The sequence below is a fragment of the Pongo abelii genome, chromosome 14 (genome assembly GCF_028885655.2).
Source record: "Pongo abelii isolate AG06213 chromosome 14, NHGRI_mPonAbe1-v2.0_pri, whole genome shotgun sequence".
Taxonomy (NCBI): domain Eukaryota; kingdom Metazoa; phylum Chordata; class Mammalia; order Primates; family Hominidae; genus Pongo; species Pongo abelii.
In genome coordinates this window covers 37729742-37756661 of record NC_071999.2, presented here as the reverse complement: position 1 = coordinate 37756661, position 26920 = coordinate 37729742, and the positions used below count along the sequence as shown (strand labels likewise).

The window sequence follows — 26920 nt, the reverse complement described above, 5'->3', positions numbered from 1 at the left end:
AATTATCTGAATGGACCCCTCCTCTTGGCCAAGGGCATTCCAGAGTTAACCTGAAAATCTAGCTCAGGCCATGATGAAAGACGGGGGTGGACATGCCTCATTAGATCCCCCCAGCATTAACATCAACACAGACCTTAGGTCTGATGGGAAACATTTATGATCTAGTTTCTCTGCAGCCTGCTACCTAGAGGCTTCATCTGCATGATAAAACCTTGGTCTCCACAACCAGACATTCCTTTCTACTGATAATAACTCTTCCCCGCCAACTTCAAGTTGTCCCACCCTTCCAGATCAGATCGAACCAATGACCTCTTACATGTATTGACTGATGTCTCATGTCTCCCTAAAATGTACAAAAACAAGCTGTACCCCGACCATCCTGGGCACGTGTTGTCAGGACCTCCTGAGGATAAACTTTCTAAATTGATTGAGACCTGACTCAGATATTTTGGGGTTCACAAGACAGTACAGATTTCCCTGGGGAGCCTAATTGAACTCCTCTTTTGGTCTCTTAAAATCATGTCTCTATCTTATTTATCTACTTTTAATGTGGTCCCATCCTTCGGTTCATTCAGACTCAACATTTGACACTTTTAACCTAGGACATGTCAAAAGTTTTACTCATTTTTATATACAGTATGGAAAGCCCGGTGCCAGGTATGCATTCCTCACAAACACATGCGTCCCTCCTCTCCCTGACACACAGTCGAAGCGCTAACTGTGGGCTGACTGGGTGTGGAGGACCTTGGTGCCATGCTCATCTTCCCATGGCCATGACAGGGAAAAATGCAGTCCCCACCCAACTGGTGTCACTCTCAACCACCTCCCTCACTTCAAAACTTTCCATGACTTCTCAGAGCTAAGGAGAATTGAACCCAAACATTCATCCTGGCATTTAAGGCAAATCCCCCAGAATATGGGCTAGTTCCCTGTCCCCATCAATGCCAAAAATGAAAGGCTTAGAACTGGAGAAGGAAGGACAAAAATTCAGATTAAAAGCTCTTTTTTTTTTTTAATGGAGTTTCACTCTTGTCGCCCAGGCTGGAATGCAGTGGTGTGATCTTGGCTCACTGCAACCTCCACCTCCCGGGTTCAAGTGATTCTCCTGCCCCAGCCTCCTCAGTAGCTGGGATTACAGGTGCCCACCACCACGCCTGGCTAATTTTCGTGTTTTTAGTAGAGACGGGGTTTCACCATGTTGGCCAGGCTGGTCTCAAACTCCTGACCTCAGGTGATCTGCCCATCTCGGCCTCCCAAAGTGCTGGGATTACAGCTGTGAGCCACTGCGCCTGGCCTAAAATCTTTTAATTTCTGTACTTTCCCTGAAATTTTTTAATTTGAAAAAGTATATCTGGAATTTTTAGAAAAATTAATAAGATGTTTAGGGTAAAATATTCTTAATTACTTATATTTTTGTATCCTCCAATTGAGCCTTAAATGGAAAGATTCACATTAAAGTATTAATAGAGTAAGAGGCAACTTTTGAAGGAGGCTTATGGCATTGGTTGTGGTGGGATGGTTTCACAGATGTATGGTGTACTGCCTTTGCAAAAATTATAACTGAGGAAATTATGACAGTGAAAGAGATCAGACCTAACTGACTCCATCTTGCTTCGAACCTTTAAGCTGACCTTGTTCACTCCGGGGCATAGGCTGAACTAACTTTGGGAAGAAATTCAGTTCATGGTTTGACTCTGAAACAAAATTGATAATAACCCTTTCCCAAAAAGACCCCCTTGTTGCCTGGGGACCAGTCTGCCTTTGCAGAGGGGACAAACAGTGTTGTTTACTGTTTGCACTCAAGCACACACACACACATAGAGAGACAGAGAGAGAGATTGAGAGAGAGAGAAAAAGAGAGAGAGAAATACCAGAAATTTGTCTGGTAAGAAATTCTTACCCTTTTTGCCGGCATACTAGGTTTCCAGGTTCCCTTTCTCTGCAGCTTCCAGAAGAACGAAGCGGCTTTTGATGACCCAGTTCCCTGTGCCATAGCTGTAGAGGTCAAACCACTTTATAAAAGAAAATCACTCTTTTCTCTTTTACAGAACCGTAGGCAAAAGATTCTTATTTTTGCAAGATGCTGCCCAGCAGATTGCACGGGGAACCGAATTAACATTTTTCATCCCAGCTGAGGCAAAATACACGTAACAAACCAGACACTAGTCACCTCGTTCAGCACCCAATACCTAGCAAGGCTCAAACCTTCTCCTGTTGGTCCCTGTTGTCTTTAATCTGCTCACAGTGGGGAGAGATAACCTCCCACCACGGACTCAATAGGCATCTTTAGGCAAGATAGAAGAGCAGTCACCCTGAGTTAGGCCTGATGGACGTTCGTTCATCAGCAATTCCTTCCGGGTTTCCCTCTGCACATATAAACACACATAGACACACACACACACACACACACACACACACACACACACAGAGCAAAACGAACAGAAGGCCTTCAAGACACAGATTCCAGACCCAGTTTCAAACCAAGAGTATTCCTCCAAACAAGTCCCCTATTCTCTGTCCAATTAGACACCCTGTAACAGGGCTACAGCTACGGACACCTATAATGGGGCTACAAATAGACACCTCATGATGGGGCTGCAGACAGATACCCCAAGAGGCTACCAAGAGACAACAGCACCTCCAGAGAGGCCAACATCAGGAGAAGAAAGGGACTGTGGGCAGCGCCTACAATACTCACCAAATCAGACACCCCACCATGGGGCTACAGAGAGACACCCTGCAATGGGGCTACAGACAGACACACCCTGCGATAGGGCCAGTTATGGGATGTTTCCCCAGGACTATTTCTCCACTGCAATTAAATCCATATACATTGGGTCGGCAGTGCCCCATGGATAGAGATGGTAGCAGAGTCAGCCCCCAGTCCGAGAGAACTAGGCAGCCACTTGGGCTGGCCTCTGGATCTATTGCCAGAGAGGGGCTACCAAACCATGGTCAGGTAACCACAAGGGCAATCCCGGGAAAGCCCCCAAATTTGTAACCACCCAGTGGGTTCACCTTGCCCACTGCCTAGACAGAGCTAATTTATCATGACAGGGGAATTTCAGTGAAGAAACAGTAATTCACACAGAGCCGGCTGTGTGGGAGAACAGGGTTTTATTATTACTCAAATCAGTCTCCCTGAGCATTTGGGGACCAGATTTTTTTTCTTTTTTGTTTTTTGTTTTCTTGAGACAAAGTCACCCTCTGTTGCCCAGGCTGGAGGGCAGTGGCACAATCTCAGCTCACTGCAACCTCCACCGCCCGGGTTCAAGCAAGTCTTGTGTCTCAGCCTTCTGAGTAGCTGGGACTACAGGCATGCGCCACCACACCTGGCTAACTTTTGTGTTTTTAGCAGAGACTGGTTTCTCCATATTGGCCACGCTGGTCTTGAACTCCTGACCTCATATGATCCACCCACCTTGGCCTCCCAAAGTGCTGAGATCACAGGTGTGAGCCACCAGGCCCGGTGTAAGGTTTTTAAAAATAATTTGGCAGGTAAGGGTCGAAGTGAGGTTTTCTTACTGTCTTCTGTTCCTGGGTGGGGTTGCAGAACTGGTTGAGCCAAATTACCAGTCTCCATGGTGTCAGCTAATCCATCAAGTGCAGGGTCTGCAAAATATCTCAAGCACTGATCTGAAGTTTTACAATAATGATGTTATCTCCAGGAGTAAGGTGGGGAGATTCAGACTCCTGGAACCAGAGGTTGCATGACTCCTAAACTGTAATTTCTAATATTGTAGCTAAATTGTTAGTCCTGCAAAGGCAAACTTGTCCCCAGGCAGGAAAGAGGTCTTTTCAAGAAAGAGCTATTATCAATTTTGTTTCAGAACAAAAACAGTTAAGGAATCCATAAACTGAATTCGTTCCCAAAGTTAGTTCAGCCTATGCCCAGGAATGAACAAGGACAGCTTAAAGGTTAGAAGCAAGATGGAGTCAGTTAGGTCTGATCTCTTTCACTGTCATAATTTCCTCAGTTATAATTTTTGGAAAGGCGGTTTCAGTCATCCCTCAATATCTGAGGGAGATTGGTTCCAAGACCCCCAGAGATACCAAAACCTGTAGATGCTCAAGTCCCTGATATAAAATGATATAGTATTTGCATATAACCTAAACACATCCTCCCATACACTTTAAATCATCTCTAGATTACTTATAATACCTAAATGCTATGTAGTTACTACACGGCATTGTTTTTTATTTGTATTATTTGTATATATTTTCCCCAAATATTTTTGATTCGAATTAGTTAAATCCCCAGATGCAGAAACTGTAGATCTGGAAGGCTGATGGTACCCATCTCCAAACTCATCAGATTGTATACATTTAATATGTGCAGGTTTTTATATCTCAATCATACCTCAAAAAGTGTTTTTTTTTTAAAAAAAAGAAAGGTTTTGCATAAAATTGACTACAGATATTCCATCTGAATTGGAGTTGAATTTTGCCCAACATTCCTTACCACATTGCCCATGAAAAATCAACTGTTTGAGAATATAAATGTAATATTTGCTTCCAAATACCAAGAAAGATAAGGATAAGAATTTATTAAGAAAGAGAAATAATTTGATCATTAGTTTTTTAAAGGCCTCTAAATGCCATGAGGAAGCACAAGCAAATCCCTGTAAGATTTTAGGGCAGGAAGGGATGATTTCTGGATGACATCATCAGGGGAGACTCCAGGTGGTGATGAGCCTTTGAGCTGGGCCCTGAAGAAGAGGACGGATTTCCATAGGCAGAGACGAAGCTATAATAGAAAGCGTCAGAGGCAGAGAAAAACCAGAGCAAAGATCGCCCGGGAAGAAAGTGCATTCCAGGGACACAAGTCATCACAAAACATCCTTCGGGACAGAGTTTGTATGAAGCAGTAGCATATGACAAGGCTCGAAAGGGAGACAGTTTTGCAAAGCCCATAGAGTTGTTGTCATATTTCATCAAACCTAGGGCACCGTAGATTATAAAGCATACCATTATGTTATGTCCCAATGCTGCCAATTAAACTATGACAAGCATTGACTGTAAGAGGCATCCCCATTTCGAATTGCTCAAATGTACCCAAAACGTGTCTTAGAATTGACAAAATTCAGGAAGTGAAGAGACTGGAGCAGTGCAGTGGGGACAAGAAGGCATAAAGGATATTTTAATAAAGCAAGCTTGGTTGGCTTAGGATAAGGAGAATTCGCTCTGATATCACAGCCATGAGCAAGGCAAACATCTGTGGGAAATGGGACCCTAAAATTTCAGCATCCCACTCATAGTGTGTTAGCACCATGTAGAATGGCACCACTGCCCTGGGGCTGTGCAGCTTGACCCTGCCTTCTCCACCCTGCCCCAACTGTAGCAAAAGTTTCACAAGCGCCTCTGCCAAGGAAGGAGAGGGCAAAAGCTCAGAAGCACAGTCCACTGTCTTCTCTCCGGGCTGACAGCCCACGTCTCGAGAGCGCGCCAGCTCCCAGGGCTCTGCTCCCTTGTCTCACTGTGCACGGCTTATGAAAACTGAAGAGGACAACGGGCTGTTTCTCAATCATGCATTTCCTAAGAGAACCAAAGGGAATTTCTTCTATTTTCGTTCTTATAATTTAAAAAAAGGACCTTAGAGTTCTGGCTTTGTAGCCCAGAGAAACCTATGGATTTAATCATCAAGAATTATCAGTAGACAGAAAGGGGGAGCTGTGGACCTTAAGGTTTGACCAGAAAACACCCTGTCTGAGCCCCCACTGCCCCACTCACTCCCCAACACACATATACATGCACACACACACATATACACACACATACACACACACATACACGCACACACACACATATACACACACACACACACACATATACACGCACACACATACATACACACATACAAACTCACTCACCCACCCATATACACACACCTCAAACACACACACATACAAACCCATCCACACACACACACACACATACAAACTCACCCACACACACACATACATACACACACATACACATTTACCCACCCACACACATACATGCATATGCATACACATACAAGTACACACACACATATTACATGCATATGCACATATAAACACATACATATCACATATATACACACAAATACATACACATATACACATACATGTTACATATGCACATATATACATACACACACAGTGAGACACCTGCAGGTGGAAAACAGGTATTCTTTCTGGTTCTGAGATGTTAGGTGTCATGAGATTTTCAGTAATGATCTAGAAATGGGTGATTTTCAATTTACTGTATGCAAGTTTTCTCCTGGCTACGCATTTGTCTACAGTGACATTAGAAGCAGCAAACCAAGGACTTACATGCATATTTCATTAGTAGATAATTACATTCCTTATAATTGGTTTCTAAATCAGACCATTTCACACAATTATGGTGTTTCCTTTGCCTATTCAGTCAATCAAAAAGATAGTAAGAAAGTTCTTTGTTATCAAAATGGCATACTCTTAACCTCTATTATGGAGTGTGGGAGATAAACAAAAATAAAAATACAACAATTTTGCATACATAGAATACTCCTTGTTAAAATGCATCCTAGATACAAAAGAAAGAAGGAGAACACTACAAAGATGTTTCTAAATATATCCAGAGTAACAAAATGCCAAGAGGGGAATTTGATAGTAGGGGCAGATTTTTTAAAAAAATCAATAATGAAGTCATGCTGTTTAAATGCCAAAATCATTTTTCACCCAAATGAAAAAAGAAAATTGGGCCATAATGACAGCCACAAAATAACTCCTAACAAAGGAGCTACAGGAGCCCGTACTTAGAAAAATCTAAGTGTATTTATTCCTGCATTGATTCCACAAACATTTCCTGAGCACTGTGCTAGGTGCCGAGGACAAAGCAATGAGTAAAACAGTCTCAGCACCACCAGAGCTTAGTGCTCACCCCAGGCTTACACACACATGCACACACTCACACACTCATACATTCATACACACACACAAACACACGACTTAATGAGCCAGCACACTGGTGGTGTGTGGAGAAGTTCTCAGCAAGATGGTGTAAGGCAGCAGAGAAAAAGCATAATTTGTGTAAATCCCACCTTTACTAAGTAACCTTGGGCGACTAGCTAACTCTTTGTGCCTCAGTTTTCTCGTCTGTGAAATGGAGATAATTCAAATACACCTACTCACACAGTGTTGCCAGGATTCCACAAATTAATATATGTAAGCACCTAAAACAGTGCTTGGTGCAACATAAGCAGCATTATAAGTGTTAGCTCTTACAATATTATCCTTTCCAGCTTCTTCTCAGCTCTCCTCCAGGGTGTAAAAATGCTGGCCTGGAGCTTCCTAGGGACCCCCTGGCCATTTTTAACTCTCTCCAGTCCTCTGGGCCCACCTGCAATGACTCCTGGGTGAAAAATCTAAAACCCCAGCCTTGGCCAATAGCAGGTGCTCAATCCATGTTATTCTCACCCCCTTTCTACTTCTTCCTTAAAATACTGCCACCTCCCAACAGCAGCACAAGGGGCTCCACTGCCAGGATTTCATCATCCCTCCATCCCCATTTGGGGACGGGGGACTATGTTCATTGATAGAATTTTCTTAATTGAAAATTGCCCCCACTCGCGCCTGTGATCCCAGCACTTTGGTATTATATAAATGATTTATAAATGATATAATTCAGATGTCATCATTTTCCAGACAGGTTTGAGGGCCACTGTTGAAAGGGTGGTGATGGATGTCAGGGGTGTGATTCCTGTGGGCATTTTATGCTGCAAAGGAAAGAAGGAGAGGAAGAGTTAGGAAAAATCTGAGATTATGAAAAGCAGCAACATTTGGGGGTTGTTTGAAGAAGTGAGGAAAATTTTAGGGATCAAAATTTTAGGGACAGGTGAAGCTGGTGGGCATAATAAGGACTTCCAAAATGCCTTTACCAGCCACAGCAGTGGCCAGTGCTCAGAAAAGGCAACCAACGCTGAGCAAGGCTGCTGCCAAGCCCCTGGGATGAACCGCTGGTGAAGGTGAAATGGCCTCGAACAGCCAGGGGGACTTGTCTATGTTCCAAGCTCCCTCAAGGGCTCCAGGGGGACTCCTCGGCCAGTCCTCATCCCCCTGCATCCACCACCCAGAGAGGACACAAAGACACAGCAAAAGCGCCCTGCCCGAAGGATGAAGGAAGAAAAGAATGAAGTTGCAACTTCATGGCATTTTGCTCTCAGGATCCAGTGTAGACAGTTCAGCTTGTTCAAAGACAAAGCTTGAGGTATAGAGAGAATAAAAGAGCCCATAGGAAATGCACGCAGCCATGCTTTGAGGGCTCCCTGCAGAGGCTTCCCGAGATCAGGACACTGCTGTGGATTTGGAGAACGTCTGGTATTGGCACACCGGCTCCCAGTGCCTGCCTTGGGGCATTCACTTTTTCCTTTACCTTGGCACAAGGCACTCTGGCCTCTGGCCACTTTCCTGCCACCAAAGGTTCATTGTCCCTTTAAGTACCACCCAGCTTCCTCTAGTCCTCAAGGCTGCCAGCTTCATTTGGCCCACCACGCCCTGCTCTTGCCACTCTTGTCCCTACACTACACCCAATTCTGACCCATGCTTCATTTGTTTCTCAGCTCCTGTTTTAGTCAAGGAATGAAATTGAGACTCCTTTTTTTTTTTTTTTTTTTTTTTGAGTTGGAGTCTTGCTCTGTTGCCCAGGCTGGCGTGCAGTGACACAATCTCGGCTCACTGCAACCTCCGCCTCCTGGGTTCAAGCAATTCTCCTGCCTCTCCTGCCTCAGCCTCCTGAGTAGCTGGGATTACAGGCGCTTGCCACGGTACCCAGCTAATCTTTGTGTTTTTAGTAGAGATGAGGTTTCACCATGTTACCCAGGCTGGTCTCGAACTCCTGACCCCATGATCTGCCCACCTTGGCCTCCCAAAGTGCTGGGATTACGGGTGTGAGCCACCACACCCGGCTGAGACTCTTAATTAAAAACAATTAAAAACAAACAAGCCAAAAAACCCCACGTCTTTGTACACCTAAGTGGGTCTTCCCACCCTAGCCCTTTTGCTGTGACACTAATTCCAGTGATGCTACACTTGCCTAAAGCAATGTCAGCTGTCCTCTATGGATTTGCCTTCATATGTGTATCAGCCACAAAAAAAAAAACATGCATCTCTGCCGGGCGCAGTGGCTCACGCCCTTAATCCCAGCACTTTCGGAGGCCAAGATGAGTGGATCACCTGAGGTCAGGAGTTTGAGACCAGCCTGGCCAATGTGGCGAAACCCTGTCTCTACTAAAAATACAAAAATTAGCCAGGGTGGTGGCAGGTGCCTGTAATCGCAGCTACTTAGGAGGCTGAGGCAGGAGAATCTCTTAAACCTGGAAGGCGGAGGTTGCAGTGAGCCAAGACCATGGCATTGCACTCCAGCCTGGGCAACAAGAGTGAAATTCGGTCTCAAAAAAAAAAAAAAAAAAAAAGAGCACACATCTCATTGCGCTGTATCAGAAACAAACTCACCCTAGATGGATGCAAAACCAAAAAAAAAGGCACTGCACTTGGAATCCAATAACCTGGCTTTTTGTCTTATATTCACTACCTGCTAACTTTGTCAGTCCAGACTCAAACACACGAGGCCTCTGGCCCTTCATTTCTGAAGGGAAATAGTATTATCTGCTCCCATTTGGAGGATTTTGTGAGGATCAAATCAGTAACTATATAAGGAAGCACATGTAATGCCACAGAGCATGATATTAGATTTTTTAAAAATATTTTAAAAATATTTTTCTCTCCTCCCAATTTACTTGCCAACTGTCTGCTCACTTCTGCTCTCTGGAGAAAACATTCATACATTCATTCATTCATTAAAGAAAGATGTATTACATCCCCACTATGTGCTTGGAACACAAAGATAAAATGCATTCACTCTGTCCTCAAGAAGCCCATAGAAGAAAGAAGTAGGCAGATAGGTTTGTGAATGGATGAATGAATAACATAGTAAATCGATGAGTGAGGATTGAATGAGAGACTTAAGAAAGGTATCTACATGTGCTAGGATGTGTCTAGTTGTGCAAATGTGTGTATAAGGGCAGGAGAGTCAGTGAAAATTTTAAAAAGAAGAGAGATGATAGAACTGAATTTATTCTTTTTTTCCAGCTTTATTGAGGTATGATTGACAAAAATTGTGTGTATTTAAGGTGTGCAATGTGATGTTCTGATATATGTATACATGGTAAGATGATTACCACAGTCAAATCCATCACTTCTGGACGAGTATGGTGGCTCACACCTGTAATCCCAGCACTTTGGGAGAAGAGGCAGGTGGATCACCTGAGGTCAGGAGTTCAAGACCAGCCTGACCAACATTGTGGAACCCCATCTCTACTAAAAACACAAAAATTAGCCGGACATGGTGGTTGGCGCCTGTAATCTCAGCTACTCAGAAGACAGAGGCAGCAGAATTGCTTGATGGGAGGCGGAGGTTGCAGTGAGCCAAGATCATGCCATTGCACTGCAGCCTAGGCAACAAGAGCGAAACTCCTTCTCAAAAAAAAATAAAAAATAAATAAACTAAACTAAAATAAATCCATCACTTCACATAGTGTCCTTTTTGTGTGTGCCTGGTAACATAAGATCTACTCCCTGAGAGAATTTCAAGTGTACATTACACTATTATTAGCTGTAGTCATCATGCTGTACTTTAGGTATCCAGAACTTATTCATCTTAGGACAGAAAGTTTGTACCCTTAATCCCTACCCCACCTGTAATCACTCAGCCCTGGTAACCACCATTCTACTCTCTGTTACCATGAGTTCAATTTTTTTTTTCTAAGATTCCACATGTAAGTGAAATCCTGCAATATTTGTCTTTCTGGGTCTGGCTTATATCACTTAGCATAACAACCTCATGTCAATCCATGTTGTCACAAATGTCAGGGTAGCTTTTTGTTGGCTGAATAATATTCCATTATATAAACAATGTATATGTATATATAAAATGAAATATGTATACACACGCACACTACATTTTCTTTATCCATTCATCCACTGACTAATATTTATGTTGTTTCCAAATCTTGGCCTCTGTGAATAATGCTGAGATGAACATGAGGGTGCAGATATTTCTTCAAGATAGTAATTTCATTTCCTTTGGATATATACTCAGACATGGGATTGTTGGATCACAGGGTAGTTCTACTTTTAAGCTTCTGCGATATCTCCACGCTGTTTTTCATAATGGCTGCACCAATTTACGTTCCTACCAACAATGTATAAGGGATCCCTTTCCTCCATGTCCTCACTGACACTTAACTTTTAATGTTTTTGTAATAGCCATCCTACAGGTATGAAGTGACATGTCATTGTGGTTTTGATTTCTATTTCCCTGATGATTAGTGACATCTTTACATATACCTCTTTGCTATTTATATGTCTTCTTTGGAAAAATATCTACTCAGGTCCTTTGCACACTTTTTATTGGGTGATTTGGCTTTTGTTACTACTGAGTTGTATGAGTCCTCATGTACCTTGAGACATTAATTCCTTATTAGAAACATGGTTTGCAAATATTTTTCCCATCCTATAGGCTGCTTTTCATTTTGTTGATTGTTTCCTTTGCTGTGCCTTATGTGCCCTTTGTGACTTTTTAGTTTAATGTGATTCTATCTGTTTAGTTTTGCTTTTGTTGCCTGTGCTTTTGGTGTCAAATCAAAAAAATTCATTGCCAAGACTACTATCAAGGAACTTTTCCCGTATGTTTTCTTCCAGGAGTTTTACAGTTTTAGGTCTTACCTTCAACTCCTTATTCCATTTTGAGTTGATTTTTGTGTGTGGTGTAAGATAGAGGCTTGGTTGGGCGCAGTGGCTCACGCCTGTAATCCCAGCACTTTGGGAGGCCAAGGTGGGCGGATCACAAGGTCACAAGATCAAGACCATCCTGGCCAACATCGTGAAATCCCATCTCTACTAAAAATACAAAAATTAGCTGGGCATGGTGGTGCACACCTGTAGTCCCAGCTACTCGGGAGGCTGAGGCAGGAGAATTGCTTGAACCCGCAAGGCAGAGGTGTCACTGCACTCCAGCCTGGCGACAGAGAGAGACTCTGTCTCAAAAAAAAAAAAAAAAAAAAAAGATAAAGGCTCGATTTCATTCTTTTGCATGTGGATATTCCATTTTCCCAGCACCAAAATTTATGAAAGAGATTATCCTTTCCTCATTGTGTATTCTTTGTGCCTTTATTAATAATTACTTTACTGCATATTTATGGGTTTATTTCTGGGCTCTCTACTCTACTGGTCTATATGTCTGAGGTTTTTTTGGGGGGTGTAGCAGTAGCATATTGTTTTGATTATATAGCTTCATAACATAATTAAAATCTAGTTTTGTTCTTTTTGTCAAAATTGTTTTGGTTATTTGGGGTCTTTTGTGGTTCCATATCAATTTAAGAATTCTTTTTTCTATTCCTATGAAAAATGTCATTGGAATTTTGATGGAAATTGCATTGAATCTGTAGATTGCTTTCAGTAGTATGGCCATTTTGACAATATTAATTATTTCAATCCATGAACATGATATCTTTCCATTTATTTGTGTCTTCAATTTCCTTCATCAATGTTTTATAGTTCTCAGTGTACAGATGTTTTGCCTCCTTCATTAAATTTACTCCTAAGTATTTTATTCTTTTTAATGTTATTATGAATGGGATTGTTTTCTTAATTTCCTTGTTGGATACTTTCTTGTTACTGTACAGAAACACTACTGATTTTTATATGTTGATTTTTTATCCTGCAAATTTACTGAATTTGTTTACTAGTTTAACAGTTTTTTGATAGAGTCTTTTTATTACTTTCTATTACTAGTTGATCTCATCACTTGTTATTGGTCTGTTCAGATTTTTTATTTCTTCAGAATTCTAAGTAGGTTATATGTACCTACATGGGTACATATAGAAATGTACCTGAAGAAATCTATCCATTTCTTCTAGGTTATCAAATTTGTTGCATATAATTGCTCAGAGTAATCTCTTATAATCTTCTGTATTTCTGTGTGCCAGTTGTAATGTCACCTCTTTCATTTTTTATTTTATTTATTTGAGTCTTCTCTTTTTTTCTTAGTCTAGCTAAAGTTTTGTCAATTTCATCTTTTCAAAAGCCCCACCCTTGGTTTCATTGATCTTTGTTTTACTTTTTTTCTAGCCTCTATTTCATTTATTTCTATTCAGATCTTTATTATTTCCTTCCTTCTGCTGACTTTGGGCTTCTTTTTCTCTTCTATTTCTAGTTTCTTGAAATGTAAAGTTAAATTGTTTGTTTGAGATTTTTCTTTTTTCACAATGTAGGCATTTGTCACTACAAACGTCCTTTGTAGAATTGTTTTTGCTACATTTCATAAGTTTTGGTGTGTTGTGTTTTCATTTTTATGTATTTCAAAAATTTCTTTAATTTCCCTTTTGATTTCTTCTTTGACCCATTGGTTATTTAGAAGTGTTTTTACTTTCCATGTATTTGTGAATTTTCAAATTTTCTTCCTGTTGTTGATTTTTAGTTTCATATCATTGCGGTCAGAAAAGATATTTGATAAAAATTCATTTGTAGCCTAACATATGATCTATCCTAGGAATATTCCATGTGAGCTTGAGAAGAATGGGTATTCTGCTATTGTTGAATGGCATGTTCTGCATATATCTGTTTAGTACATTTGGTCTAAAGCAAGCTTGTCCAACCCACAGCCAGCAGGCCACAGGTAGCCCAGGATGGCTTTGAATGTGGCCCATCACAAATTTGCAAACTGTCTTAAAACATCATGAAATTTTTTTGTGTGATTTTTTTTTTTAGCTCATCAGTTATCATTAGTGTTAGTGTATTTTATGTGTGGCCCAAGACAATTCTTCTTTTTCCAGTATGGCCCAGGAAAGCCAAAAGATTGTAGTTCAAGTCCAATGTGTCCTTATTAGTGTTCTGCCTAGATGGTCTACCCACTGTTGAAAGTGGTGTATTAAAGTCATCTACTATTATTTCATTGCTCTCCATTTCTCCCTTCAGATCTCTTAATATTCGCTTTATATATTTAGGTGCTCCAGTGTTGGATGTGTATATATTTATAATTATTATGTCTTCTTCATAAATTGACCCCTTTATCATTACATATTGACATTTTTGTCTCTTCTTACTGTTTTTGACTAAAAGTCTATTTTGTCTGATATAACTACCTCTTCCCTTTCTTGCTTTCCAGTTGCATGGAATATATTTTTCAAGGAATATCTTTTTCAACCTATTTGTATCCTTAAAGCTAAGATGAAACTCTTATAGACAGCATATTGTTGGATCCTATTTTTTAAATCCTATGTCTATCAATTAGAGAATTTAATCCATTCACATTTAAAGTAATTATTGATAGGCAAGAACTAACTATTGCCATTTATCGTGCCAAGAGATCCCTTTGGCCAGAACCTCCCCTATAATCTTCACTAATGCTCACCTCAGCTGACAGAACTGTACAGAGGTAGCGGTCCTCAGTGGCCAAGGCTGCAGTTGTCTACAAAGACAGCAAGGGCTTATGGTGTGGTGAAGGATCCTGGGGTCTTCCTGATCTCTTCTTCTCCCTCAGGTGAAGTTGTGACAGATCCCTCTTGAAGCCAGAGCCAGCTCACAGGCATGCTCGTGGTGGCAGTGGCACTACTGTCTGGTGTGCAGCACCTGTGAAGTAGCCACAGGGCCAAGGTTGGGAATTCAGGTACTTGTGGAAGAACCTTGGCCCCTGGGTTTGAGGCAGCCGTGGCACTGGTGCCTGGGATGCAGGCACCACCCCCCCCTTTCCACTGCAGTGTTGGAGATGATGTGCCAGGAATGGGTGTTAGTACAGCAGCTGAGGAGCCAGGGTCTGGGGCATGGGCTACAGTAGCTCCAGAGTCTGGAATGCAGTCTATAGCCCACTATGACAGCAATTCTGTTGTCTGAAGCATTACTAAAAAGTCAAAAAATAACAGCTGCTGGCAAGGCTGTGGAGAAAAGAGGATGCTAATATACTGTTGCTGGGAACATGAATTACTTCAGCCAATGTGTAAAGCAGTGTGGAGATTTTTCAAGGAACTTAGAGCAAGCCCATGACTGGGTATATATCCAAAAATAAACAAATCGTTCTACCAAAAAGACACATGCGTTCATTATGTTCATTGCTGCACTATTCACAACAGCAAAGACATGGAATCAACCTAGGTGCCCATCAACGGTGGACTGGATGAAGAAAATGAAGTACATATACACCAGGGAATACTATGCAGCCATTAAAAAGAATGAATTCATGTCCTTTGCAGCAACATGGATGCAGCTGGAGGCCATTATTAATGCAGGAGCAAAAAACCAAATACCACATATTCTCACTTATGAGTGGGAGCTGAATATGGGGTACTAATAGACATAAAGATGGCAACAATAGACACTGGGAACTAATATAGGGGGAGGGAGAAGAAGAACAACAGTTGTAAAACTAATTATTGGGGACTATGCTCACTACTTGGAGGATAGGGTCAACTATGAACCCCAGACACCAGCATCATGCAATATACACAAGTAACAAACCTACACATGTACGCCCTGAATCTAAAATACAAGTTGACTTAAGAAAAAAAAAGTATCACCTCTGAAAAGGTGCTACTTTCATGTGAGCTAGATATTTGAATTTTGGTGAGGGAGTGGGATTGGTTTTTTAGTTTGTTTGTTTGTTTTTCTGAGAGTCTCGTTCTGTCACCCTGGCTGGTGTGCTAAGGCTCACTGCAGCCTCGACCTCCCAGGCTCAAGTGATCCTCCTCACTCAGCCTCCCAAGAAGCTGGGACCACAGGTGCACCCCACCATACCCAGCTAATTTTGTAGTGAGGGGGTGCTCCTTATGTTGCCCAGGCTGGTTTCAAACGCCTGGTCTCAAGCAATCCTCTTGCCTTGGACTTCCAAAGCACAGGGACACTGGGATTCCAGTGTGAGCCACTGCACCCAGCTGAGCTGATATCTGAAGGGTGAGAGGCAGGCATATGAAAAGCTGAAGCTCTAGGGAAAGAGAGTTCCGAGCAAAGGGAATCGCAAGTGCAATAGCCCAGAGGCAGAACAAGTCTGGGGTGTTCTAGGAAAGAGAGACTATAACTGGAGCTGGGGGCCAGGGAGAGGAGGTACAAAGTGAGGTCCGAGTGTAGAAAGTGCCAGGTTGTGCAGGGCCGTCAGGCCATGGCAAAGAGTGTGAATTTATTCAAAGTGCAGTGGGAAGCCACTGAGGAAATCAGGGTGGGGGTGAGAGTGACAGAATCAGATCTGCATTTTAAAAATATTAAGTCTTTTAAATCTTCCCCATTTTTGTGGATTTATTAGTAAAGCCAGGAAACACGTTAAAAGGCTATGGCTGTGCTTGCCTTGGCAGCACATGAACTAAAACTGGAACAATACAGAGATTAGTATGGCCCCCTGTGTTAAGAGGCTGCAGCTAAACGTGCTTTTTCTGATTCCAGAGCCTATGCCCTTTTCACCTGTTCTGGAAGATGGAGCTCCTTGCAGGTCATTCCAAAGTAAAAATATTACCGCCCGTTTATAAGTATGCTAGAGAATCATTCTTCAGAGAGGGCCATTTTCAAAGTGCTGGCCAAAAAATGTTACTGTTATTCAAAATCAAAAGAATAAAAACTGCTACACAGGCAGGAACAGGTTCTTTTTGCCTCTACCTTTCAACATGATCAATGTAATATGCTCAAAAGTCCGCAAGTCTCACAGGTACTTTCTGGTGAGTTGAAAGATGGCTGACTCTGCTGCACAGAGCAATGTTGCTTGACATTTACAGTACTGGCTCATCTTCGCAAACAAATCGACATTGCAGTTGAGTTGAAGTGTCCATGGCACGGTTGTCTGCATGGTGTTGGGCTGTCTAGGCTGGCTCTGATCCTCTGGATATAAGAACGTGCATTTTACATGGGACCAGAAGATCAAGATAGGTAAGTCCTGCCAACTCACGAGAGGCCATCAGTCCACAAGAAAGGGCAGACAGCAGGGTAGGAGTTCAGGAGAAAGGCAATCTTTAAAGTGTCCTTCACTCCTGGACCAGCCCAAACTATTCTGGGTATTTCTTTTTCTTTTTTTTTCAGTAGATGATACAGCTTTGCAATGCAATCTTCACTGGTACAAAAGCATACTTGTGTGTTGTTGAGCCTGAGTGATGTACTATATGGGAAAACCACCAGTGCAAAGAAGATATTAATTCATGTACACCCTATGAAGCAATTTCATGCTTTTATAAGTTTAATGTTCTTACAATTGGGTCCAGCTTTTGCTGTAATTCTTTTCTCAGAAGGGGCATTATAATGTGCTGTCTAGGAGCCTATTTTCTCCCGTAGCCATTATAAGCTAACTTAACTACATTAAGATCCCGTTAAGACTGTATCTAGTAACATAAAAGAAAATCAAAACTAAAAGCAGAAAATGCTCTGGATACTGAAATTTACCATTAAATACATGGCCACCTCCTTCAGCAAACACACACATACACACACTACAGAGGACTGTTATTTCCATTTCATCAATAAACTGAATAATAAATTCAGTATTTCCAATAAATTGAAAAGTGAATTATAATGAAACTGGGTATCTGTTCCCCCAAAGGTTGATGAGTACTCACTTAGAAAAGGCCACTTAGTTCGTCGTCTATCTCTAGAGAGAGTTACTCCATTTCTAAGGATCTCAGTTTCCATCATTAACCTGTATTCATTCAGTGGGCCTTTGCTGAAGACCTACTACGTGGTTCTCAGGCCCTGTGGGGTCCCTGTCCCACCTGTGCCGCAGTAGACATGCCATAATGAGTGGGCACCGCTGGCTACAGGAGCTGCAGAGATGCCCACTGGAGTGTTCCCAGGAATGACACACATTGCGTTTCCCTGCAACAGAAGATCCAATTCAGAAGTTTTTGTTTTTGTTTAATTAAAGAAAAAAGATGCTGAATACAAAGCACCCTTCCTGTGGCTAAAGCAGGGATGCAATAGAGAGGCAGCTGAATGCAGGTCAAAGACAAGAAAGGAGCAGCAAGTCCCAGGAATGGGTGTTGTTTTGTTTGTAAAGCTATTCCCAGGTTATGTGACACTAGCAACAGCCCTGGGCGGTTGATTCAGAGAACACAGATCGAGAGTAAGTGGAGGCCAAGACTTTCATACAAATGACAACAAAGGCTCAAAAGGAGGAAGCAACTTGCTGGGTGAGATCAGCACAGAACAGCACTGCTCCCATGTCAGGGAGCTCACGGAGGAGAAGGCTGGACAGGATCCACACTGACGAAGGCGCCCTCCAGCTCCCTCATGAGAGAGATGGAAGGTGACATGTGAACCCCGCTGTGTCTTATTTATGGTTTGCTGTGTCTAATTATGGTTGAGAGAGTATGTGCGTGTGTGTAACATAAACTGCAAAGAGATCTTATTTCCTAGTTTGGGTTCTGTCACATTGAAGTAATTTTTCTGTGACTTTATGGAGTTCTGAGGTTAAAACCCATCCAAGTACTGTGATAAATAACTGCCTGACCTAGGGGACCTGCAGGAGACCCTGGTGATGGCCAGCTGTGCTTTTCTTTTCTTTTTTTCTTTTTTTTTCTTTTTTTTTTTTTTTTTTTTGAGACAGATTCTCACTGTCTCCAGGTTGGAGTGCAGTGGCACAATCTTGGCTTACTGCAACCTCCGCCTCTCGGGTTCAAGCAATCCTCCTGCCTCAGCTTCCTGAGTAGCTGGGACTACAGGTGCACACCACCACATCCAGCTAAGTTTTTGTATTTTTAGTAGAGACGGGTTTCACCGTGTTGGCCAGGATGGTCTTGATCTCTCGACCTCATGATCCGCCTGCCTTAGCCTCCCAAAGTGCTGGGATTACAGGTGTAAGCCACCGCACCTGGTCTAGCCCTGCTTTTCTAAGATAACCCACACAGCTATAAGTGTCAAAAGGGGTGGTTCCCGTTGGTCTGAACCATGGTAAGTCGCCATGGTACTAGATAGGATGCCAAAAGCACAAAAGAAAAGATAGATAAACTTCATTAAAACTAACAACTTTTGTGCTTCAAAGGACAACATGAAGAAATCGAAAAGACAATGTACAAGACAGTAGAAAATATTTGAAAATCCTATATCTAATAAGGGACTTATAACTAGAATATAGAAAGAACTCTTACAACTCAACAAAATAACCTAGTTTTAGAATAGGCAAAGGGCCTCAATAGATATTTCTTGAAAGACAGATAAATGATCAATGAGCCAATGAAAAGATGCTCAACATCGTTAGTCATCAAGGAAATGCAAATCAAAGCCACACCGAGACACCAGTTCACATCCACTGAAATAGCTATAATCAAAAAGACAGACAATAACAAATGTTGGTAAGGATGTGGAAAAATTGAAACCCTCATACGTTGATAGTGGAAATGGAAAATGGTGCAGCCAGCACTTTGGGAGGCCGAGGTGGGTGGATCACGAGGTCAAGAGACCGAGACCATCCTGGCCAACATGGTGAAACCCCGTCTCTACTAAAAAATACAAAACATTAGCCGGGCGTGGTGGCGGGCGCCTGTAGTCCCAGCTACTCAGGAGGCTGAGGCAGGAGAATGGCGTGAACCCGGGAGGCGGAGCTTGCAGTGAGCCGAGATCACGCCACTGCACTCCAGCCTGGGAGACAGAGTGAGACTCCATCTAAATAAATAAATAAATAAATAAATAAACAGTTTGGCAGTTCCTCAAAAAGTTAAACATAAAGTTTCCATGTGACACAGCATTTCTACTCTTAGGTATACACCCAAGAGAACTGAAGACACTTGTCCACATAAAGCTTGTAAATGAATGTTCAGAGCAGCCTTATTCATAACAGCGACAATGTAGACAAACCAAATGCTCGTTAATTGTTGATGGATAAACAAACCGTGGTTCTGATAGACTGAATAGTGGCCTCCAGTGGCCCTAATCCCTGGAACCTGTGGTTGTTACCTTATATGGAAAAAGCACTCTGCAGATGTGATCACGTTAAGAATTTTTTTTTCAGTCAAGGTTTTATTCCGCCACCCAAGGCTGGAGTGTAGTGGCGCCATCTTGGCTCACTGCAGCCTCAACCTCTTGGGCTCAAGCAGTCCTTCCACCTTGGCCTCCCAAGTTGCTGGGACTACAGTTGCATGCCACCACACCTGGCTATTTTTTTTTTCCTTGTAGAGATGTTTCCCAGTCTGGTCTTGAATTCCTCAGCTCAAGCGACCCTCCTGCCACAGCCTTCCGAAGTTCTGGGATTACAGGCATGAGCCACCATGCCTGGCTACCTTGAGGACCTTAAAATAGGGAGCATATCCTGAATTATCCAGGTGGACCCAATGTAATCTGAAGGGTCCCCATATGAGGGAGGTAGAGGAGGACTTGACTACAGAACAGAAGGCAATGTGACAACTGAAGCAAAATGCTACACGCTGGCTTGGGGGATGGAGGAAGGAGCCATAAGCCAAGGAATTGCCAGCAGTCACCGGGAGCTGAAAAAGGTGAAGAAATGGACTCTCCCCGAGCCTGTAGAGGAAGTATGGCCCTACTGACCCTTGATCTCAGCCAAGAGAAATTGATTTCAGACTTCTGACCCCCAGAACTGTACGACAATAAATGTGGGTTGTTTTAAGAAACCAATTTTGTGGTAATTTGTTATAGCAACCATGGGAAACTAATTCAGTGGTACATCCACACAATGGAAGTATTGATACAGGCTATACAATACAGATGAATCTTAAAAGTATTGTGCTAAGTGAGAGAAGCCAGGCACAAAAAAACATGTATTTTATGATTCCGTTTATATGCTATATTCGAAATAGGCAAATCCATAGAGACAGAAAGTAAATTAGTACTTGCCAAGGGCTGAGGGAAGGGAAAAGTGAGTATGAGGTTTCTTCTAGAGGTGATAAAAATGTTTTGAAATAAAACTGTGGTGATTAATGCAGCATTTTGTGAATATACTAAAATCCACTGAACTGTACATTTTTCAGAAACTGAATTTCATGGCATTAAATGTTATTAAAAAATCAAAAGCCCAAGCTCAACATAACAAAAATTACCTAGGACTAACTGGACTAAATGAACTGTTTTCATTATGATTAATATTTTATTTGAATCTACATTAGAAAAAAGTTATTCTTAATCTATCTTTCACCTTCAGTTTAACAGATTATACCTACTCACACACTAGAATAAAGCACTCTTTACCTGGTATTTTGTCCCAAAGGAACTGTCAAAATTCAAAAGAAAAAAATCCCATGAGCGATCTTCTCCCATGAGATATAAATTGTAAGCTAATATGTTATCAAGACAATTTTAAAATAACAATTTTGTAGAGTATGACATACATTCATTGGCCTTGTCAACAAAACAATAATAACAAAGATTAAATAATGTGGATAGTGTCCTTTTTAATTTATTTATTTTTCACAATGAAATTTTCTATTTCATAAATTAAAAAAAATAGCTAAAGAAATTGATATAGCTTATTCACCACTGGAGGGAATTAATACTTATGATCATTTCCCTTTCTTACCAGAATATAATTGGGTATTGCCTATGCCAAAAGTTCCTTTTAATTAGATGTGATAAGCTCACTATTAAAGAACAAAGCCTATATTTTACATGTGGGAATGACATCTACAAAGTCTTCCTAGGAAACTCGTCCACTAGATGACTTGTGACATTAGGCCTCACGGACAGTAAATTCATTTCCTAGCAGGCCAGAAATATTAACAAATATGAGGATCTCAGAGAAAACAGTGCTAATAACAATGATAAAAATTCTTCTCACACATATAAGAAATTTACCCCTCTAGGAACTGTGCAAAGCCTCCAGAAAAAAAGTTCATTCTAAAGCTTCAATATCATGTGGCTCTAGCTTTGTTAGCCATACCAAAAAAAAGGTATTTATGTATTAGTTAACACCTCTTATTATGCCTATATGAATAAACTTGTGAAATAAAACAAGATAGCAATTAAATAGGAGCCATGATAGTTTTATTCCTCTTACCAGTACCAGGTGAGGGCATGGGCATACAACTCTGGTCATTGAAATACTAATAAAAATCTGGTGGTTGGGGAGGGCAATACAAAAAGGGTATTTTTTTTAACAACAACAAACACACACACACACACACACACACACACACACACACACACACACACAGGAAAATCCCCCTTCTGCTGCTGACATGATCACAATGACATGTGATGACTGAGCTGCTGCAGCCATTTTGCAATGATGAGGACAAGCAAGGATGCTGAGAGGTTTGAATTTGGATTATTACTTTACCCACCCCGGGTTCTCAATGATGTGTTTAGTTCATGAGTCAGTCAACACTGGAGCCAAACTTCTTGTTATATGTGATACATCTTCTTTTTGTTTAAGCCAATTGAGTTGGGAGTTTTCTTTTTCTTGCAGCCAAACCAGACTTTCTGTTAAAGACCTCAGTAACTATTCTATTACCACCAAGATTCTGGTGCTCAGAGCATGCAAGCCAGGTAAACAGCACCAATAATATAAAGTGTCCTGGACATTTATACATGCTCTTGGAGATTTTACAAAAGATAAATATGGATATAGATATAGACTTAAAAGGAGAGAGTGTTTCAGGGTACATATATGGCATTAAAATGTGGCCCAAAAGACAGCCGCTGGATCCATGTAGAAAAGATTCCCAGCATCTCCAGGGGACAGGGAAGAGGAAAGGTGAACTAACGAACGATCCCAAGGGTCATGGTTAGAGGAAAAGTCCTGATGAGAAAAGTCATGCTACAGAGAGGCATCTTCGGAAACATATAGCAGTTCAACCTGTGCCAAGGTCATAGGTGACATGAAGCTCCACTTCTGTAATGCATGACAGCGCGATACAGCCCAAAGCCTGAGGTTCCCACATGGTATAACAGTTGCACACCTCAAGATAGCTGACTGCAGGCTGAGTGCCCAACGGCAAGAAGGTGAAATGTAGAATTGTTTAGCAATAGTTGGAGACATTCGCCCATATCATTTTTCATCCACAGGGTTGAAGAGCAGAGAGTGATTCAGAGGGACACAAGTGCACATCTAATGAAGAGAGTTGCCATAGGGCTGCCTCTCAGCACAAGAACAATCTTCTTTTATATGACATGGTCATCTCATCTACCACTAGGAACCCTAGCAATTCTTCTGTATTTGTATGTAATGAATCCTTTCTCAGTTTTGTTTCAGGGAAATCATTTTTTTCTTACTGGGAAGATACATTACAGACTACCAGGTCTCATCAGCCATTTCACACACAAGGAAACTGAGGCCAAGAAAGGTCTGGCGAATTTTTCAGGATCTCAAGCCAGTGCTAGAACCTACATCTTTTCACTCTTTGTTGTTGTTGTTGTTGTGACAGAGTCTCGCTCTGTCACCCAGGCTGGAGTGCAGTGGCGCGATCTCAGCTCACTGCAAGCTCTGCCTCCCGGGTTCACGCCATTCTCCCGCCTCAGCCTCCCCAGTAGCTGGGACTACAGGTGCCCGCCACCACGCCTGGCTAATTTTTTTGTATTTTTAGTCGAGACAGGGTTTCACTGTGTTAGCCAGGATGGCATCTTTTCACTCTTAATCCATGGCTCTTTTCACTGCCGTAGGCTTTCCACTCAAATATAGTCTTGTTCCCAATAAACATAATTTTAACTTGTTTTGCCAACAAGTCATCTTCTTGATATTTTGAATTTGAATTTGAATTTTATATTCGAAGATGCTAACAACTCTACTTCTAACCCACTGGAAATTGGTTTGGTTCCAGATCTTTCTTTTCTTTCTTTCTTTCTCTTTCTTTCTCTCTTTCTTCTTTCTTTCTTTTTTTTCTTTCTTTCTTTTCTTTCTTCTTTCTTTTTTTTTGTTCAGCAATAGAGCAAAGAATAAAAACCTGATAATTAAACACAAGGCAGCTAAACCTAACAAAAGCTCTAACTAGAAAGAAATGTGTATTCTCTTTGCTATCCTCTCATAATCTCAAGGTCTTTAAAACTGACTTTGAAGGTTCAAAACCAGGTTTACTATCAAAAATATTCACAGCAATTATTCCTATTAACAGCAGGGTTGTTCTTACCACACATATATTATTTGTAATCAGAACATTAACTCTAGATCCACAGAGATTAGACAGCAATCAATGTTTATATCATGTTGACACAAACCTAATAGTATTCTAATAAGTAGCCCAACAGAGTTCATGTAATTAACCAAGCTGTTGCTTTCTGCTAAAATCTAAGGATGTCTCCAGACTTCCCGTGGTAAAAAGTTTACCTTACAAAATGCAAGTTTTAAACAGCCAGCTATAATTGTTTGAATGGTGAGATTGCCATTTCAGAGTTTCAATGTATTGATCTGACAATCTCATTTCAAACTGATCTAAGAAAACTGAACTCTGAAAGGCCATGTTGCCTGTTGAAGGCAGTAGTACATCCTTACATTATAGGACAACCAACTGCAATGATCTCTAAAAAATGCTTCAAAACTTTCATATTTAGATTATTGTCTGACATAAGTGACTATTGTTAAGGTTTGACAACCATTAGCTATGCAGAGATTTGCATTATTGAATTAAATTGGATCTGTATAGTTTGAATGGAATGATACCCTTAAGCTTTTGCCATCAGCATCAATTAATGTGTGCTCAGTCTCTCTTGGGGTCTGGCATCACATTATGTTCTCTTTATGTGTAAATATATTTAGGAGCAAATAAAATACCACTTTCAATTTTCAAATAAGCTTACTCAGTTTATAATTAAATTTCTCAGAGCAGTTTGTCAACCTTGGCATTTACACATAAAACACTAACAATTGTATAAAGATTCTTAAGAGATTTGTTTAGAATATGTTGAGTTAAGAAGCACAATACCAGAGAAAGGGCAAAATTAAAACACTAAAGTAGTCGTATCTACATCACAGCTCTGAGAACAAAAGCAGTACAGCAGAGCACACCCCAGCAGAAGTGATTGATGCTTCTCAGGCCGAGGCAGAGTGAGGAAGCCACAGGGGACAGACAGCATGGAAACCAAGGCCAGCACAATATTCCTACTAGATGGATGGAGGGAGATGGGAAGAGAGAGAAGCAGAGCTAGATACAGAGAGAGAGAGAGAAAGAGAGAGAGACAGAGAAGGAGACAGAGTTCTGACCAATGCTGACACTATAATCCAGTAAACAAAAATACAACCTCATTCTCTTAAACAGAAACATAACCTGGGTTGTGGATATAGATGAGGTCAGAAGATTGACTGTCACCAAGTACCTCAAGGCATTTCCAAGGGTCTTATTCTTTATTATTTTTTCTCCAGCTTTATTGAGGTATACTTGACAAATAAAAAGTGTATACATTTGAAGTGTACAATGTGATATTTTGATATATGTATATATTGTGAAATGGTTGCCACAATAAAGCTAACATATCCACACCTCACCTAGTTACTTGTGTGTGTGTGTGTGTGTGTGTGTGTGGTGACAACACTTGATCTCTGCTCTCTTAGCAAATTTCAGTATATATAATAACACAGTATTATGAACTATAGTCACCATGCTGTACAATAGCTCTTTAGAAGGTATCTATCCCACATAACTGAAACTTTGTACCCTTTGACCAGTGTCTCCCTACTCCCCTCTCATCCATCCCCCGGCAACCATCATTCTACTCTCTGCTTCTCTCAGTTTGACCTCCTAGATTCCACATATAAGCGAGATCATATAGTATTTTTCTTTCTGGGTCTGGCTTGTTTCATTTAACATAATGTCCTCCAGCTTCATCCATGTTGTTGCAAATGGCAGGATTTCCTTCTCTTTTGTGGCTGATTAATACCCTATTGTGTGTGTGTATATATATCATATATAATATATAAGTATATATGTATATACTTATATATTATGAATAATATATGTGTATATATACACACGATAGAGTATTAATTGCATATGTATGTGTATATATGTATATATAATATATAAATATATGTATATATAATATATAAATATATAGTATATATAATATATACTATATATGTATATATAATATATAAATATATATGTATATATAATATATACTATATATGTATATATTATATATAAATATATATGTATATATACCACATTTGCTTTATCCATTCATCCATCAACAGACACTTAGGTTGTTTCCATATCTTGGTGGTTGTGAATAGTGCTGCAGTGGGGGTACAGATACCACTTTGAGATACTGATTTCATCTCCTTTGAATACATGTCTAGAAGTGGAATTGCTGGATTATATGGTAGGTCTGTTTTTAATTTTTTAAGAAACCTTTATACTCTTTTCCATGGTGGCTGTGCTAATTTACATTCCCACCAACAGTGTGTATTACCTTTGCTGCACATCCTCACCAACACCTCTTATTGTTTGTCCTTTTGATAACAGCCATTCTAGCAAGCGAAGGTGCTGTCTCATTGTGGTTTTGATTTGCATTTCCCTGATGAATAGTGATGTTGAGAACCTTTTTTATATACCTGTTGGCTATTTGTGTGTCTTCTTTAGATAAATGTCTAATCAGGTCTTTACCCATTTTTTTAGTTGGGTTATTTGGGTTTTTTTGTTTGTTTGTTTTTTGTTGTTGTTTTTTGTTTTTGCTACTGAGTAGTTTTAAGTTTCTTTTTTTTTTTTAACTTTTCTTTTTTTTTATTATTTTTTTTTAATTTATGAAGTATTTATTGATCATTCTTGGGTGTTTCTCGGAGAGGGGATATGGGAGGGTCATAGGATAATAGTGGAGAGGTCAGGAGATAAACACATGTACAAAGGTCTCTGGTTTTCCCAGGCAGAGGACCCTGTGGCCTTCTGCAGTGTTTGTGTCCCTGGGTACTTGAGATTAGGGAGTGGTGATGACTCTTAAAGAGCATGCTGCCTTCAAGCACCTGTTTAACAAAGCACATCTTGCACCGCCCTTAATCCATT

The 26920-nt window shown here is 40.9% G+C and overlaps 1 long non-coding RNA gene across 1 annotated transcript in view; it reads left to right on the top strand.

Moving 5' to 3' along the window:
• The window catches only part of LOC100938305 (uncharacterized), a 100967-nt gene extending 80362 nt beyond the window's left edge, over positions 1-20605 (top strand). Inside the window, exon 5 of the long non-coding RNA XR_151809.3 lies at positions 20157-20605. This is a non-coding gene — a long non-coding RNA (uncharacterized LOC100938305). The remainder of the gene's footprint in view (positions 1-20156) is intronic.
• Positions 20606-26920: the final 6315 nt, after the last annotated feature.